Here is a 17,347-nt window from a genome sequence, read left to right as displayed (position 1 = left end):
TACCACCGAAAATAAATTTGTACCCCGTGCAAATTAAAAAAAAATTGTGGTCCTGCTAACTTAATATTCCACTATCGTAATAAAAACCATTAAAAAATGAAAAAGAAAAATTGATCTGATTAATACAGCATTTGTACTAATTTGTACCACCGAAAATAAATTTGTACCTACGTACTTGTTAACTCTCGAGCGTTGGCTGAACAATAATAATTTTTTCGTCTCTGCCTTCTGCGCGACGCGGCGCGCGGCTTTTCCCCCACTTGCCTTCCCCCACTATGTCCTATACCGTGTCTTCCTACGTCACGCATACCAAGGATACAAACAAGGACGCGTCACTATTTTTTACAAAGGATATTCGGCATACCTACGTATATTATTTTATAGGCATAAGGAATTTGTTATCTTACATCGTCACACAGTGTTCGGCGCTCGACCTTTACAGACGTAGCGCGCTGTTGCTCTTGTCATATGTACGGCGACATTCGAAGGAATAGGTATGTGTACTTCGTATATATCGTATTATTCTTTAAGATACGATTAGCTAATTATAATCTTTATAATTAGCAATTGTTAACATAATTGATTAACTCTTATGATTAACTACACGTAAGAATATCAGCTCTCTTAAGCTGGCAGGACCAAATCAGCAAAATCAATTTTTATTTTTCATTTTTAATGGTTTTTATTACGATAGTTGAATATTAAGTTAGCAGACCACAATTTTTTTTTAATTTGCACGGGGTACAAATTTATTTTCGGTGGTACAAATTAGTACAAATGCTGTATTAATCAGATCAATTTTTATTTTTCATTTTTAATGGTTTTTATTACAATAGTTGAATATTAAGTTAGCAGGACCACAATTTTTTTTAATTGGCACGGGGTACAAATTTATTTTCGGTGGTACAAATTAGTACAAATTCAGTACTAATTGTATCTGTTTTGTTTTATTTATTTTTTTAATTTTTTTCTTTTGGTCCTGCTAGCTTAATATTAAGTTAGCAGCGCCACGATTTTTTCTGAATTGGCATAGGATACAGAATTATTTTTGGTGATACAAAATAGTACGAAATAATCCATTAGGTCCCATTTGATTTTGCTGATTTGGTCCTGCCAGCTTAAGAGAGCTTAGAAAACAGGAAATTTTTAAGAGAATTTTTTTAAATAAAATTTGAATAGACACCTTGTTGATTAAAGATAAAACTTAATTTGTCATGAACATATGTTTGATCGAAAGTTTATTTGAAATCTAATTAACGTAAATTAATACATTAATAATAGAAATAATATAAAATACATCCCGTGTTTTTTTTTTGGTTTCAAAGCGCAAAATTCTTTGCTCTAATTAATCAATCAAACGCTTCCTCGAATTTCATTAATTAATCTTATAATCCAAGTACTCCCTAATAATTCAAGTACCCCTAGTAACTCAAGACGGAGTTTATGACATCATTAATCGCTCTCAGGGCGATCAAATTTACTCGAAAATACTGTCAATCACACTTCTAATAAGAGATAATGTTGGACATTTTATAGCACTTAAAAATAATGATAAAAAGAACATGTTATACTTGTATTGACGAGTATGTGAATTCGTTTCTCGATTCTAGAAAGATTCTAGACGTTTATTAATAGAAAGCTCAACTCGATTATGAACAATTCTCCCGACAACTCTTTGATCTCTCATCCTACACGTTCAACTCTATTTTCTCGACCGAAATGTCTACCCAAATGAAAAGGTGGCGCGTCGTCGACAGATTTAATCCGACGAATATTTTATACGTTGGATTTCGTATATAGTGTTTCATTCGTCAATAAAGCCTTCTTTGTCGAGCGTGAAAAAGATATTCGTTCTCTCGCGAGAGAGAGTAAGCTGCGGAAATAAAAATATTTGACATCAACACAGTCTGTCGTATCACCTTTCATAATCCACACTATAAGAAGCGCCGTATCTGACAGCCGAAATCTCGGGGCGAATTGGTTTAAACGCTTCGTGAAATCGATCCGTCGTACAAAACGCGCTAACAAACCAACTAAACGTTATACGAAATGTCGTGTCGAAGCGGTTAATTCAAACTAATTTCGCGTCTGCGAGATGGAGAATGGTATAATTTAGAAATACATTATCGCGCGTTTTAATTAAGCGCACGCGCACGTGATACTCTAATTGAATATTCGAGCGATTGGATGTATAAATCTAGGTCGACCGAAAGGAAAATTCGAAGCGACGCCATTAGCCAAATGCGTCATTTGTTTCGAGGATATATATAGCCGGGGATATCGAATAAACGGAATTTTAATTACTTTGATCGGACGCACGAAATAGCGGCGTGTAAGTGATTGCGCAAGCTGTAGTAGATACGTTGCAGCTGCTGATAAATTAACGGAATCGAGCTGAACACGCGTGTAATAATTGTTGCGCTATCAGAAACGCATATACACGTCTGTAAAATCGGGTCGGCGGAAATTACAACGAATTACTTAGTCTGTGCGTGGCAAATTCGCAAATAACGCTGTCACAACACTATGTGAAAACGTACGTTCCCGGGGCTTTCGACATAATACGTCGCCTGTGGAACAGTTACATTCCATTGCCAATCGATGCGTAAAGTCTATTCGATCGGACGCGCTAAAAGGAGGAAAGGAATTCACGAAAGGCACGGCGATTAGACACGTCGCATAATCGACCGCAGCGTCGAAATGCGAAATTCGAGAGAGCACGAGAGAGCGAGACTTTGAAGATTATTTAAACGGACAAAACTTTTCAAGCGTATGCAATAATTTATCAAATACAGGTATTTCAGGATCTACTCAAATCTTGTAAAAAAATTCCCTGAAAATTTCCTGACCTTCCAGATATTTTTGTTCAAAATTCCAGATAAAAAGAGAATATTTTTAAAAAATTTTTGGTAAAATTTTTTAAAATATATTTTTTTATTATACACATTTTCTAATGCTTTTTAATCATACGAAGGGAAAATCTAAAGTCACTTAAGTTTCAAATTAGATTTACAAATGTATTGAAAAACATCTGAATAGCTTTCGTTAAGATAAAAATTTCTAACTTTTATAACATTTTCATTTTTTATCGCTAAAAATTAAAGTAATGAAGATGTACTGCATATTCAATATTTTTTTAAGACATTGAATATGTAAACAGAGATAGATATATATTTATAATTTACAGTTATAAGAGAATAAAATTATCAAAGAGAGAATTTTTTTTAATTCTCTGCATCCTAATAAAATTCCGTAAAAATTTCTTGATTTCGTCAGGTAGAAAAAATTCCCTGAATTATAAGTTTTTCAGAAAGTATACACTCGATATTTTAATAAGTTAATTTTAATTCTTGGATGTTTTCAGATAAAGTTTTGCAAAAATTCAAATAACAGAACACTGATAATTTCAAATTGAGTACTATTGAAAAATAGTCGTGAGAAATTCTTTCTTCTCTCTATTTAATCAAAAATATTGAGAAAAAAGAAAATACTGTGGGATTTAAAAAAAAAATCCCCTTTTACGCATCCGAAAACTTTTGCATCGCATCATATTTAATGATTTGCTATAATCGTTTATGTCTAATATCTGCGTACTTTATTACAATCCCTATAAGAACTTTAATCGCACAATAAGAATAAGGAGACTTGGGCGAAAAAAAGCGTAACATTTAAAAGATTAAAATCAGCAAAAATAGCCGGATCCGGATTGAGTGAAGAAATAAGAGGGAATTAAATTTTCTGAAGCGCGCAACAAGTGTAATCCTCGACAATTGTAATAATAAAAGAAAAGTTACAAAAAAAAAAGAGAGAGAGAAGGAGAGGGAGAGAAAGAGAGCAAAGTTTCTGTAATACAGCTTCCGACTAGGAGCAAACAGTGAGTTTCTATAACTGAAGGATCAAGCTGACTCGTGTGGGTGCACACGAGCCGATATGTTACACCCACACACCCACACATACACGTCAGCTGTCTCAGGGCAGAGAACCTTTCGAGGTTGACTTCTTGAGACACCAGCGGGGCGGAAACTCGAGACGTATAGCACATCGCGAAAGGAGGCGAGTTAATCCCTCGAGACAACTGGGAGCCGCAGAATGGAAACTCGTGAAAAGACGGGGGAAGGAGGGAGAAATCCGGTGGTGTATTCTCACCCGTGCGCTGCCCGACAATGTTATTATTACGCTCCCCTGTCCGCATTACGCGGATAATTTATGTCGCTCTTTACGCGCCCTAACGCACATGTGTACGTGTATGAGTTGCGTGAGCGCGCGCGCGCCTACACGTCTACGCACCACCTTAGGTTCTCTAGTACATACAATCGGCATCTTACACGAATAGCACGCGTTATTGTCCGATGACGAACGACCGGTTGAGTTATTGCCCGCCGGCGCGACTTTACACGCTGAGAAATTAATATCGCGCCGCGACGCCAATTGCGTTCGAGGGATAGGTGTCGGGACGATACTTATCTCTCTTTCGTCATTTCCCTTTCAACGCTAAACGTCGGTTGAAACGCCAACAACACAAAGATATTCAAATCCAGCCTCCATGTCACGTGCAATAAAACCTTGCTGCGATTGCTGGCTTTTGTTATGTTAAATAATTATAATTTGTAACGCTGAGACTCGTAAAGAACAATATAAATTAATTGTTTTAGTAATTATGAGTAATTTCTAATTTGACACGTTGGCATTTTAATATGTATTTTTTGTTAATTTGTACTTTATATTACAAGTTGTATTGTTTTAGTATAAATTAACATTATTAATAATTATTTTGCAGGACGTGCTTTGTGCTATTTAATTTTATATAAAAGCAAAGATGTATTTTAATTTTATACTTGTGATATAATAAAACGATAATTAAATATCTGATTATGACTTTACTTAGACGCGTAATGTAATTTTAACGTTATTTCCATCAGATGCTCTTCAATTACATATATGTCTAATGTGTGACACACGACAGAATCTGTCTAACGTCTACCCTAATGTAACATATGTCCCTTCTACATAAGAAAATGACTAACGTATATTCATTAAATTAATGATAAGATACACTCTAATCACACAATTCGCTTTTTTATTATCTGCATATAGATAATTAACACTGCTTAATTATCATACAATTATTTAATCATTCAATCCTATTTAGATTTCGACAAACTAGGAAAGTATAAGAAAAACAAATTTTATTTAAATAACTAATCTACATATAGATTAAGAAATAGCAATTCGATTAGCGTCTGATACTTTTATAATAAAATAGATAACGAAGCCGCGAGGATAAATCTCTGAATATCTCTCTATTTATATATCGTGATTGTGCGAAAGCTGAGTCGCGTGTCGAAGATATCGATGCCGATAGCATAGTCGATCGGGTTAATCAGCGATCGATTAACAGATAGAGCCACGAGACCTCCGGTGTATAATTCAGTTTACAGATTCGCGGCCGCCACGCGCGTGGAATTCTCGGCCGATTAAATGCGATAAATGATTAATTCTCGTCGTTCAACACACATACACATAGCCGTTATCCCCCGCCCTCCCTCTCGCTTTGCGATCCATATTGCGTTAATTTATGTTGTCGCTCACGCACCACGTGCGCCAGTCCCGCGGAGCGTGTAATAATTCTTATCCGCGCAAGCGACGACGCATGCGATATTATTTCATTACGTGCTCCGAGTTCCCTCTCGTATAATCAGCTGAGATCCCGATACGCAACGTGACATTTCCCGCCGAAACGTCGCGTCGCCGCGAAATAGTAAGAGTCACCCGGGAGTGCGGGCGAGTCCCGGCGAAACGCGAGGAATGAAATGCAAATATTTTAAGCCGTTGAAGTAACGACTTTTCTTCGAAAAGCAAACACGCCGGTTTTTACAACCGGCCGGTCGCGACCAGAGAAAAAGCAGTGGAGGAGGAAGAGGAGGAGGAGGAGGAGGAGGTGACCGGCGACCGGACGGTGCGACGCTTTTTGTAGCCGCATAATTTTCCCATGCTGAATGTAAATTCATCCCACCTCCCCCCCCCCTCCCCGTGAGGCTCTCGGAGGGTGTATTACGCTATATCCTACGCCACTGTTCGCGTGACTATGACCAGCATACGCCGGGCAGTCGAATTTATATCGCGGCCACGAAAACGTGACAACGACCGGCGCGGACGCTGACGACTTCTCGGACGATTGCACGAGTACCTCGAGAAAGGAGGGTAGGGAGGGAGGGGGAAGGAGGGGGAAGACAATGCGCGATGGAGCCTTAAATTCGCATTAAACATTCATCGGGGGATAGAGACTTCGCTGAGACAACTCGACCGAGATGCTCGAAACGAGGAATACGAGCATTCGCGATCGAGCTAATGTGATATTGGAAACTGGTCGACTGGACTCGATAGCCTTTTTTTTTTTTTTCCTTTTTTTTTGCACAATTTTGTTGAAAGGATATATGTAGTTCTATATAGAAGCGAGACGATCTCTCGCGAGATCGCCTTCACGTCCCTTTTTTTCACGTCAAAGACTCTCAGATCAGATTTCAATCCAACATTTTTAATCAAATTAACTTTAGAATCCATACGTATACGTGAACGAATTTTTTATGTATGAGAATTTTATGTAAAAATGTAAGGTTTGATATATAATTAAATTAAAAATTTAAGATTTTATATTTAAATTTACTTACTTCCATTATTTTAGATTTAAATTCAACATATTAATTAATTTCATTATTTTAAATTTAAATTCAAAGATTTAAACATTATATGTTAGCCCAATGATATTTGCCGGGTGTAATAGTTATCGTGTATAAAATAAATATTATATATTAATCAAATTATGCCGTCAAATTACAATTAAAACAGAAAGAAGAATCGCAGCATCTCATTATTAATTTATTCGATAAAACGGGGTGGTAATAATATCGCAGTGACGCAAACCAATCACGTGTTTACGACTCCGATCCTAGTTTATGTTGCAACTCACACGAAATGCTTTTTCGTTTTCGATCGCGTCGCAATCAAATGCGTGAAGGCTGCATCGGTGCCGCCTATGTAAATGAGATCCGACCAACATTACTGATGAGCGCCCATCTCGATCTCGACATTCTCAAACATTCGAATCGCCGCCTGATGATTATTATTATTATTAAGTTACTGTCGCGACTCTCGGTCAAAGTTATCGGACGGGATCGATGCCGTAATGATTGGGCCCGGGACGGTTGGAAACGACGCCTAAATAGACCTCGTCCGTCGTCCTCTCGTCGTATCGCGATGGAAATTTACTAGCTAAGGGGCCCGTGTAATAATTTACATACGGACGGGAGATCGCGCGGTGAAAGAGCGAGCTCGAAGGAAGGAGACGAAAGTGGCACAGCAGAGTCGGAGGTAGCCCGAGTATAATAATGCAAAAACGCGACGGCGACGAGGGGGATGGTCGCGGCGGGGGGAGGGGAGAGACGGCGCGAATATTACGGAAAACAAGAGCACGAAGGAAGTTAACGGAGCCAAGTGAGAAGAGCCGTGTCTCAAATGGATAAACTCGTTGCACAGACCGTTTAGCCATCGCCCCGGGCTTTTTCTGATTGCTTCTCTGACCCCCTTCTCCCTCTCTCTCTCTCTTTCGCGAGATATTACACGAAGCAATTGAATTTCTTATACTCCGCGTCGCTCTTTCTTGTCCCTCTCTCTCTCTCTCTCTCCTTTACTCTCTTGCCGCGCTTACTCGCGAGTCGCTCGCGTCTTTCGCCACTTCTTTTTCCGGGATTTATCCAACCGAATCGGAATTTCGAGGGGAACGATCGAGGATCTTTCTCGCGATAATCATTATCCATCAACAGTTTTTAAAGTAAAGTCGAAAAACTTGGATACGAGACAGAGAGAGAGAGAGAGAGAGAGAGAAATAACAAACGATTCATATATTTTATAAATAAGAGTACGAAGGTAGAAATTCATGGTACGACTTTGATTTTTCTACTTTTTATCCAAACTAAAGATCATCGAGAAGAGTTTTAGAGCTGTAAAATATATTGCAAACAATAACAAAAAATATGAAAAAAATGTATAAAGGAGACCTAATGTCCTTTTTGCTCGCAACTCTTCATCAATGTAGATTTGAAGAGAAGTCGTGCTTGATGCAGGCTGTCATTCGCTTTAAAAAGCCGTCATTTCGATTACTTTTTACTTATCAAAAGAAAAGCCTGCAACACTATGTATTTTTTAGTTTCACAAACATAATATTTACACATGATAGGAAACTCAAATGATTAATAAACTCCAATTTTCAAAAAGAACGGCATAAAGAGTTAAATTATAACATCGTATATAGTACTTTTAAATTTTTAATTAAATTTTTCCATTTAACCGAGTTTAGCATCACCGGCTCTCCTTTCTCACGCATCGTCGCAGTAAAGCACTTGCAAATGGAACGCGTAATTGCAAAAAGATAAATAAATTCCAAATTATAAGCAAAAGAATATGCGTGCAGAGAGTATACGGTATATACCGCGTTTCGATTCGCATACGGCAACCGGAATCTACCCGGTATATTTGAACATCAAAGGCCTCGTTTCTCGTTATTAAGACGACGCCGCCCACAAGAATCGACGGAGGAGAGGACCGTTCCTTCATCTCGAAAAGTGCGGACCGATAAATTACCTCCCTGCTGCGAAGAACGTAAATACTCCCGCGCTCGATTACCTTGAACTTAGAGAAAAAGAGGGAGAGAGAGAGAGAGGGCCAGGATATACACGGCGGACGTGACTTCTCGACAGCAGTGACTACTTTTAGAGGCAGAATAAATAGGCCGTATATCGCGCGCGAAGCAAAGCTCACTCGAAAATAGTCGTCGATGATGAGCCTCTGCTTCTCTCTCGCTCGCACCAGCATCGTTTCACCGAGCGATATCTCAAGGTCCTGCCAAGAAGTTAGCTACCGGGTAACGTGCTCGTTAGCCTTCGAGGAAAAAGCTAATTAAAAAGCGGTAAGGGAAGTGACGCATGTGCGCGTCGACCCCTCGAAAATCGCTCCGAGCTTCCCCTCCGGGTCTCTTCGCCGAAGAATGCCTCTTAATAATAGAATCAGCCATGGCCCTCGCCCGGATCGGTTTTCCAGCAATTTTCTGGCGCACCCCGCGACCACATCGGATCATCGCGACACCTTTCTTAATTACGGAACATTCCGAAGAACGACAAACAATTAAGTCTCTTCGCGACTCCTGTTGGGGTCGTCTTCTCGCGAGACGAAGATAAAGAGAGAGAGAGAGAGAGAGTAGCCGGGCGTATTTTTAGGCGACTCCTAAATTTTCGGAGCAGGAGCGGGTCCTCCTCGCCTTCTCGCACGATTAACAGCACGTCGCGGTCGATTTGTCGGCGCTTCCCGAGCCGTGAGAACGAGCGAGAGGATGACGCTATTTTTGTACATTCCTCGAGCGTAATGCATCTCTGGGAAGAGCCTAATGGTGACAGGAAGGAAGAGCTCGGGGGCGTTTTGTAGCGATTGTAAAGGGTAAACCGTGCCCTTGCCATGGCAATCAAAACTGCAGTTAAACAAGTTTGCTGACGGTAACAAAGCACGTGTAGTAACCAACAGGTGTCTTTGCGAGAAATCCCGACACTCGACGTCGCGATATATTCTCATTTTTTTTTTATACGTAAAAAGAAAAGAGAGATTTTTGCGCGCGTGACTTATATTATCTCTGATTTCTACATAAATCGAGAACAGAAATATTTTTCCTAGCTAATATATTATCTATATAATATATGATAAAATATTTGATAAAATATGCCTTACTTGATATGTTTTATTTTTTAATATTGGATATCAGCCTATTATGTAATAAATACCTACACTAATCTAAGTTAATTAATCAGTAGAATTTGATTGACGAAAAAGTTGAAATCATCAATAGTTGGTGATTGTCGATTTAAATTTTCACGAGAGAAAGATTTTAACTCTAATATATATATCTTGCGAAATGTTATTAAAGTTTAAATCAAACATTTTTTTTTAAGTCATCGTGAACCTTATTGTTCCAACTGAAAGGTCTCTCCTCTTTCGTATTCTGTAGATAAAACAACAACGTCTTCATAATTCGATTTTTCACTGCTTCCTTCTTAGAGTGTTTTGATAACACCGTATGAATCATTTTAAAGAAGAAGAAGAGAGAGAGAGAGAGAGAGAGAGAGTCGTTCTTATACGAAGACGTCAAGTCTTTTGAGGGGTGGTTCGTGCATGAGGAGGCATCACCAGATGATGATCTATTCCGTCGCGATGACCGTGCACGTTCGCCGCGTGTCATCGTGATCGAGGACAGCCGTGAATGAAGAAAGTTCAAATAGAATATGGCTTTCATCGGCGCTTAGATCCAACGGATGACAAATGGAAACCAATGACGTGGCCGCGCGGCATGAAGCCGCTAATTGGATACGCGTCATTAATAAAATAAAGTCAAGTGCTTGTGATAAGTCTAATACTTTTACGAAGAATGCTCGCAATGGCTGTCATCTCCCACGCTTAAAAATTCGAGTAATACGGAAGTCGATGCGGAAACGAGGCGAGATCTCTCTCCCTTCCTTCACAGACTATTCTTGTTTCGAGAATATTTTTACTCTCGATATATAAATCTTGAAATGAGATTATATATCTAACGTTAAACGAATACAAATTGCTTATTGAAGACATTTAATATAGTTTTACCAAGAAAATATGTTTTTATTAGTCAAGAATAATTTTCATGAATAGATAAAAAGTGTGTTGGAATAGAGTTAGTAATATATTAAAAAATTTATTATAATAAAATTAAAATAATAATATTATATTCTTGAGATGACTATTATAATATTCAAATAAAATTACAATACTGAAATTTAAGATTATTAAATCTTTTTAAAAAAATGATATATTGTATAAGACAATAATCGCGTTAACTTAAAGTATATGTAAATTTTTATTTACACAAGTATATAAGTTTTAATTTCATATTAATTTTTTTTGTGTTAGATTTTGACTGTAATAAGGAATTTATGTATTTTTTAGGACGACACTAACATTATTTACTGCAAGAGGACATTTCACATTGACAATTTTCTTATCTAACTTTGTTGGCTAATCACGTTAGGCAACAAATATCGGTAATGTAAATGAGTTCTCAATAGCTAAAAGTGCTTTCCAACTTTATTGTCCGACAGAACTGCGAATTCGGTTTAAAGCAAAATTCTTTGTTACTTAACTAACTTTGTTACAAAGCAAATGCGGGACATCCAGCAGTTAGGAAATGAGACTTTCTGCATTCTAGCGCGTGTGCGTTGATTATGCGATAATAAGTTTCCGCACTTTTTTGTAATGACGTTACATTAGTAAACAGAAAAAGATTCTCAAAGTTCGTTTGGTTCTATCCTCGAAAACTTTGTGAAAAAAATATCAAAGTTTTTATTACATTGTATATACTATTGCTCTTCTCTTTTTAAAACCTGCTTTTTATCTTATTTCTCTTTGTGTGCTTTTTTATCTTATAATCTTCATAACTTTTCTTTCTAGTCTAATATCAATATTCTAATTTAAATCCTTCAAAATATATAATTTAATTGCAGCATAATTACAACGTAATTTTAATAATTTAAAGAGAATAATATAATTTTATAACATATATAATAGACTAGAACTTATTCTTAAAAAATAGAATGTGAAAAGATGGTTTTATTGCTAAAACATCTGTCTACAATAAAGTATTGTTTTTTATAATTGCATATTTTTGAAAAATAATGAATCCATTAAAAAAGCGAGAGAAATGTTCTCAGTCTCTTGTGTTTTAATAATTGGGAACGAATGAATCTATCCTTTTATAATTGCACATATATTTATCCGCATTATTGCTGCGATAAAGCTCGACAAAATAGCAGTTGTTCATAAATATCGAAATATCGTGCCCACTGGTGGATAGCTGTCCATCCAGGATGCTGCTTTTACCGTGTTGCCTATACGCATAAATCGCTGTTGTGAACATTCGAAAGAGTACCTATCAAAGAGGAATGGCTCACAACCGCGTAAATTTTCGTTTGACTTAACATTTAAAAATACACGAATAAATACGCATCGATTGGGACGAAGTCAATGAGTTTGATACTCGAAATTCACGGCACATATAGCGGAATCGATGGAGAGAAATCCACGCACAAATCACACTCGCGTATTTTACATAGAAAATACAATTTTACGTATGCAGTTAAACACACAATTTGCATATTGCGTTATAAAATTAACTTTATTATAAAAAGAGAGAGAATCGTTCTCTCCTTCTTCTCATCTTTCGACACCGATAATTGTAATTAATAAACTATCAATTTGAGAATAAGAAATCGTAATAGAAAAGATATAATAAAAAAAGAGAGAGAAATGATTTTAACATATTCAGTAAAGAAATAATAAATTTTATATGAAATAATTAATTAATTTAGCCGTAAAAATATAAAAAAATTTAGATTTTACTCGGAAAATTCATTAGAGAAACGAAAGATTTAATCCTGTGTGTGTCGGGACAACACATATGGATATAGAAACAAATCCGGTGACGTGTAGTCAATCTAGTACGTTATACATCGTTCTATTATATGAATATTTAATATAGAGAATATGGAGTAGAGAAAATATATACAGAAACGGCTGTAAAAGAAACTTGCATGTACGTTCAATCAAGAAAATGTTGTTGGCAATTTTTTGCGAAAAATATCATAAAATGCCTATGAAAACAACTTTTTCATAACAACTCTTTTAAAACTAAGAAACTTTCAATATTTACACTTTTGTGTACCATTTCTCGATAAGTTACGAGTTAATCGCAAATTGCAAATAACATTACACTAACTAATATTGTAATTTAAGGAATATAATATATAAACACGATACTTTATTTGTAAAAATTAATGATAATAATTTTAAGAATTATTTGAGACAAATGTTGTCATTAATAAAAAAGTGAAAGCGAGTTTCGACAATGCTTATTTCGTGGAAATACGAGAAGTCTCGATATATCACTTTAAGGAAACATATTTTATAACGGTATGGTTATATGAGAATACTATATTATTTTTTTTCTTTGAATTCTCTGTCTCTTTCGTGGAAAAGTTCATACATCGACCATCAAAAGGTTTCTTCAATCTGGCATGAAACTGTACGATGCGAGGTATCAAAATGAATGATCTTTGCGTAGAACGAGTTGCTAATTGGGATGTTAATTAGTCATTCACGAAAATGTCGAAAGAGCCACTCTATTAACTACATGAGAGCACCAAAAGCAATCGTTAACAATGAAAGTAACAATTCACTTTTAATGCTTTTACTCGTTACATCAAAGTTTAATCAATCATGTTTCCACATATTATTGCTTTTAATTACGTATTTATTTAGAGAATAAATAAATAGATATTCTTAAAATCATAACATAATTACTGGAGTTGAAATATTGACGTAATAGCTTAATAATAATATTTCAGATAAATTTTTCAATTTTAAATTCTCTCTTTGAAGTCGTGTAAAAATTTTTATTCTTTATTGAAAAAATTTACAATTTTTTTTGTTCCCACTTGAAATATATTTTCACGTCTTTAATTTTCACTTGCATCTTTAATTTTTCAGACATAATTCTTTTTTATAATAAAAATAGTGTGTAAAAAATATTCCGAAAGTTCGGAATTCTTTACTTGTCCGTGTAATAAAACAATTGAATTAACACCAAGAGCAAAGTTTATTTCGCTAGCGAAATTAGCACTTGTACAATAGTTTTGTCGAGTTTAGGATTAACGATCATGTGCGGTAGAACTATTTCCGCGGAAATATCGCTTGCGCGCAATGAAATTTATAAGCACAACCAGCTCTCTCTCTCTCTTTCTCTCTCTCTCTCTCTCTCTCTCTCTCTCTCTCTCTCTCTCTCTCTCTCTCTCTCTCTCTCTCTCTCTCTCTCTCTCTCTCGCCCCCGTCAAATTGTACAGGAATCTCGCTGGTGCGTGCAAACGCGCCGTCAAATTTTCCCGTTGAAGGACATCGGGTTTCTGTCGCCCGCAAAATGACAAGAACGAGCGCACGCGCACATACAATTTTTCTCGCGAACATGCGAAGTCGTCGGGAGAGTCGTGGCAGATACGCGTTTCGGTCATGCCTAATAAACGTTGGATCCGTCCCCGTTGTATGTTCCCGACATTCCAGACACGCCGAGAGGTCGAGGGGAATCCTCTCCGTGGATCGTAACGGTTCTAGACGCGAGGAAAAAAATGAGACGACGAAGGGGGAAAACGACGCAGGATGTGCAACGATGAGGCGAGGAACCCGGGGAGGGTGCGTAAGGACAACGGGATGGCGGAGGAGGAAGAGGATCGCCGACGAAAATTGTCTGAAGTCCTCCGACATATAGTGAGACATAGAGAGAGAAAGAGAGAGAGAGAGAGAGAGAGAGAGAGAGGGCCCCGATGTGTCGGTCATTTAGAGTGTGAAAGAAAAGATAAGGCCTCTGCCTGGTTCTCGTTCGGGGTCGTAAATTTTTACGACCGGTATACTCGCTGTTTCACGAGATTCTACCCGTCGCCTCCTGCCCCTCGTCCCGTCTTCCCAGACCGAAAAATCGAATCGGATCTTCACGACGACATCGTGCGCGTCGTACTTCCGTCTGTGTCCCATCGTTGTCGCGACGATGCAATTAATTCGTTTATTACACTAACATCCTAGCCTGGGTGCCTGATTTTATAACTCGGCGAGCGCGAGAATGACACGTCGATGACGTAAAACGGAGAAGAGAAAATTACGACCGTTTACGATGCGATCGCGAGACGGCAAAAAGATTGCTGTTTTATATTCATAGCGTCTTGGAAATTATGATTTTCCAGAAACACGAGGGGGAGAGAGAGAGAGAGAGAGAGACGAACGTGTCTTACACGCCAAATTGCCTGGGACAATTAAAAGGAAATTTACGCGTGCTCCAGAAAAAGCAGCGCGTGCAGGCAACTGCGACTTGGTCGGACGAGCGTCGTTAACCCCCCATAAATAATTGAAAAAACAATTACACGGTGAAAAGCCGCTGCTCATCGTTGGCGCCGGTGTTTTTCCCAAAGATTCTCGTCTTCCTTTTCGAAGAGGGGAAACGACGTTACGCGTGATCCAGATGAAAATCTCATTTTCGACGCGACGTACATCCCGTTACTGGTATGTGGATCTCGCAAGATTGCGGCGGCCTCGGGATGATAAAAATATCAAGCACACTAACACGCACACATATGTGCGCACATGAGGCTGGTATTATTGGGCAAGATCAAGTTATTTGGGTTAGGTCAAGAGTCGGATTGCGTTATTGTCTGTCCGGCTCAAAACTAGTGCACGGTAATCATAGAGAGCAAAGCTCCTGATCCTCCTACCCGCGTGTATACACGTAAGACGCAAAATGGTACGTTTCTCCTTCGAAATGGTTTTTCTCTCTACGACCGGATGAAATTGAAAAATGAAATTGATTCTGCGGCGCGGCTTTCGCGGCGGTCCTCTCTCTCTCTCTCTCTCTCTCTCTATATATATATATATATATATATATATACGAGCTCTTATTAAATATATATATTTTGCGAAGAAGAGAGAGAAGAATGGTTATGCACACACAAAGGCGAACGAGAACAGAATACAACGCTAATTCGACGTTTTTACGTCCATCTGGAAGAAATTGCAAACAATATGATTTATCGGCTGTCAATGTGCACAGAAAATTTATAAGTTTTTTCATAAAATAAATAATCTTCACACACACGAGTCGATTAAAATTAAATGATAAAATTAAATCTTTTTTAAACGCATTGTACATTAGTTAATTTTACAAAATTATTTGCAGCACACTAAGAAAGGGGAATCTGCATAGATTGCCTTTTAATACAATTTTTTATTATTCCTTACTTGGTGAGATTATATTTAAAATTATACGAAAAACACGTGCGGAGAAAATCAAGTTTAAAAATGGACAAATTGCGATTTGTAGAAAATAATTTATAATTTTTTTCGTTTATTAATTTCTCTATAATTTTCCATCTTGAGAGGATGAGGAGGAAGGATAAAAATGTCGAATAAAAACACCAATAAGTTTAACAAAGTTTCGAAAAGGAATTGCGGTGCAAGTATAAGACAATGACATCTCACACAAAAGTCGAAACGACACGTGGTGTCTCTCCTAAAAAAAAGACAAAATACTCGGACACAGGCAACATGGCAACAATTTATTAAGGTATCCTTTTCCGCCGCGCTTGACAAGTCTCAGACAAATTGAACGTGCGTTAACTCGATGAATGAATACATTCTACTTGATGTGACTGAACGATCCAGTGATTCTCAGTCAGCGTTTGATAAGAAAAAATACGTTTTAAACTACATAACTTTATTTAAGAAGGAGTTTATATAGAGTTTTTCTTTCTCTCTCTCTCTCTTTCTCTCTCTCTCTCTCTCTCTCTGTCTGTCTGTCTCTCTCTTTCTTATATCTTTCGACACACATTTCTCATAAACGATCCAGATAGTACATCTTCGAAAACGAACCTATGATGTCGGTGATCTACGCGGGATTTAAACGGTAGGCCTCCCGCTTATGTATCTTATACCCAGCCGTTTAATCACACCATAAACGAGAAACAGGAGGTCGCGATAAATCGTAAAGTACTTCTCTCCGAGGCCGGGTCGTTGACAGAAAAACGGCCGACTCGTGGAAACTCAAGTATAGGCGCCAGAAATCGCTCCACGACATCTGGAGCCAGGAGGGCCCGGGCTACCACGAGCGCGCACGATCGGTGAAAACATCTGTCCCCTCTGCCTCTCCCACGACCCCTCTCTCCCCCCCTTTTCCTTCTCGCGTGAACCGTGTCCGAGGGATCGGTAAAACGTAGCGGTGGCCATATTTATTTCGGCGATTCCCTTTCGACGAGGGTCTAAAAATTGAATGCCGCCATAAATCATCGCCGATAAGAGAACGAGTTCTTAATGTGAGGACATCGCCGCTACCAGGGGCTCCTCCTCGTTCGTCGTATCCTCTCTCACCACCATTACCACCTCCGCGCCCTCCCCCCCTTGTCCTCCCGCGAGATTCTTTCCTACACACCTTGAACGGGATCGTCCGCCAGTGTCGCACCAACCCTTTTTCCGATCCACGACTCGCGTCCTCGGCTCTCGCCGTCTTTCTCTAACCAATGCAACTGATATCGCTACGTAACATCTACTACACCTCGCCCTCCCCCCTCCCCCTTTTCCCCATACCCGGTACGCTGGTTTGTGTTTCTTGTGTATCCTTCGCCGCACGATCAGATAAAAAGACGGAGTAGGAAGAGAACCTCGTTGGTAAAAGAAGGATCTCGGCTTAGTT

At 38.2% G+C, this 17,347-nt stretch overlaps 1 long non-coding RNA gene across 1 annotated transcript; it reads left to right on the top strand.

Moving 5' to 3' along the window:
* Positions 1–209: 209 nt before the first annotated feature.
* On the top strand, positions 210–15,608 carry LOC140670482 (uncharacterized). The gene is made up of 3 exons (XR_012047571.1): positions 210–494; positions 14,179–14,382; positions 15,584–15,608. It is a non-coding gene; the product is annotated as an uncharacterized lncRNA (long non-coding RNA).
* The last annotated feature ends 1,739 nt before the right edge of the window (positions 15,609–17,347 follow it).

This window comes from Anoplolepis gracilipes, chromosome 10 (assembly GCF_047496725.1).
Source record: "Anoplolepis gracilipes chromosome 10, ASM4749672v1, whole genome shotgun sequence".
In the NCBI taxonomy this organism is placed as follows: Eukaryota; Metazoa; Arthropoda; class Insecta; order Hymenoptera; family Formicidae; genus Anoplolepis; species Anoplolepis gracilipes.
Note: the sequence above shows the minus strand (reverse complement) of the source record. Positions and strands in the feature narration are given on the sequence as shown.